The following is a 2,512-nucleotide window of genomic DNA, read 5'->3' as shown; positions in this document are numbered from 1 at the left end:
CCCCGAAAGGCACTCGGAGCCTCCCTGGCCGCCCCGAAAGGCACTCGGAGCCTCCCCGGCCTCCCCGAAAGGCACTCGCAGCCTCCCCGGCCACCCCGAAAGGCACTCGGAGGCGGCCCGGCCGCCCACAAAGGCACTCGCAGCCTCCCCGGCCACCCCAAAAGGCACTCGGAGCCTCACTGGCCGCCCCGAAAGGCACTCAGAGCCTCCCCGGCCACCCACAAAGGCACTCGGAGCCTTGGCCTGCCCCCCCGAAAGGTACTTGAAGCCGGCCCGGCCACCCGGAAAGCCACTCGGAGGCGGCCCCAGCCGCCCCGAAAGGCACTCGGAGGCGGCCCGGCCTCCCCGAAAGGCACTCGGAGCCTCCCCGGCTGCCCCGAAAGGCACTCGGAGCCTGCCCGGCTGCCCCGAAAGGCACTCGGAGCCTCCCCGACCTTCCACAAATGCACTCGGAGCCTTGGCCGGCCACCCCGAAAGGCAGTCGGAGCCTTCCCAGCCTCCTAGAAAGGCACTCGGAGCATCATCGGATGCCCCGAAAGGCACTCGGAGCCTGCCCGGCCACCCCGAAAGGCACTCGGAGCCTCCCCGGCCGCCCCGAAAGGCACTCGGAGCCTCGCCGGCCGCCCCGAAAGGCACTCGGAGCCTCCCCGGCCGCCCCGAAAGGCACTCGGAGCCTGCCCGACCTCCCACAAAGGCACTCGGAGCCTCCCCGGCCGCCCCGAAAGGCACTCAGACGCGGCCCGGCCACCCCGAAAGGCACTCGGAGCCTGCCCGGCCGCCCACAAAGGCACTCGGAGCCTGCCCGGCCGCCTCGAAAGGCACTCGGAGGCTCCCCGGCCGCCCCAAAAGGCACTCGGAGCCTCCCCGGCCGCCCCAAAAGGCACTCGGAGTCTCCCCGGCTGCCCACAAAGGCACTCGGAGCCTGCCCGGCCACCCCCAAAGGCACTCAGAGCGTCGCCGGCCCCCCGAAAGGCACTCGGAGCCTCCCCAGATGCCCCGAAAGGCACTCGGAGCCTCCCCGGCCGCCCCGAAAGGCACTCGGAGGCAGCCCGGCCACCCCGAAAGGCACTCGGAGCCTCCTCGGCCACCCCGAAAGGCACTCGGAGCCTTCCCGGATGCCCCGAAAGGCACTCAGAGCCTCCCCGGACGCCCCGAAAGGCACTCGGAGCCTCCCCGGCTGCACCGAAAGGCACTCGGAGCCTCCCCGGACGCCCACAAAGGCACTCGGAGCCACCCGGGCGGCCCACAAAGGCACTCGGAGCCTCCCCGGCCACCCCGAATGGCACTCGGAGCTGGCCCGGCCGCCCCGAAAGGCACTCGGTGCCAGCTCTGCCGTCCCAAAAGCCACTCGGAGCCTCCCCGACCGCCCCGAAAGGCACTCGGAGCCTCCCTGGCCGCCCCGAAAGGCACTCGGAGCCTCCCCGGCCACCCTGAAAGGCACTCGGAGCCTCCCAGGCCGCCCCGAAAGGCACTCGGAGCCTCCCCGGCCGCCCCCAAAGGCACTCGGAGCCTGCCTGGACGCCCACAAAGGCACTCGGAGCCTCCCCGGCTGCCCCGAAAGGCACTCGGAGGCAGCACGGCTGCCCCGAAAGGCACTCGGAGCCTCCCCGGCCTCCCCGAAAGGCACTCGGAGCCTCCCAGGCCGCCCCGAAAGGCACTCGGAGCCTCCCTGGCCGCCCCGAAAGGAACTCGGAGCCTCCCCGGCCACCCCGAAAGGCACTCGGAGCCTCCCCGGCCACCCCGAAAGGCACTCGGAGGCGGCCCGGCCGCCCCAAAAGGCACTCGGAGCCTCCCTGGCCGCTCACAAAGCCACTCGGAGCCTGCCCAGCCTCCCCAAAAGGCACTCGGAGGTGGCCCGGCCGCCCCAAAAGGCACTCGGAGCCTCCCCAGCCACCCTGAAAGGCACTCGTAGCCTCCCCGACCACCCCGAAAGGCACTTGGAGGCGGACAGGCCTCCCCGAAAGGTACTCGGAGGCGGCCTGGCCTCCCCGAAAGGCACTCAGAGCCTTCCCGGCCACCCCGAAAGGCACTCGGAGGAGACCCGGCCGCCTCGAAAGGCACTCGGAGCCTGCACAACCGCCCCGAAAGACACTCGGAGCCTGCCCGACCACCCCAAAAGGCTCTCGGAGCCTACTCGGCCGCCCCGAAAGGCACTCGGAGGAGACCCGGCTGTCTCCAAAGGCACTCAGAGCCTGCACGACCGCCCCAAAAGACACTCGGAGCCTGCCCGACCACCCCAAAAGGCTCTCGGAGCCTACTCGGCCGCCCCGAAAGGCACTCGGAGCGGCCCGGCCGCCCCGAAAGGGACTCGGAGGCGGCCCGGCCACCCACAAAGGCACTCGGAGCCTCCCCGGCCTCCCCGAAAGGCGCTCGGAGCCTCCCCGGCCACCCCGAAAGGCACTCGGAGCCTGCCCGGCCTCCCCGAAAGGCACTCGGAGCCTCCCCGGCCGCCTCGAAAGGCACTCGGAGACTGCACGGCCGCCCTGAAAGGGACTCGGAGGCGGACCGGCCA

Source organism: Struthio camelus, unplaced genomic scaffold (assembly GCF_040807025.1).
Source record: "Struthio camelus isolate bStrCam1 unplaced genomic scaffold, bStrCam1.hap1 HAP1_SCAFFOLD_41, whole genome shotgun sequence".
Classification (NCBI taxonomy): Eukaryota; Metazoa; Chordata; class Aves; order Struthioniformes; family Struthionidae; genus Struthio; species Struthio camelus.
Note: the sequence above shows the minus strand (reverse complement) of the source record.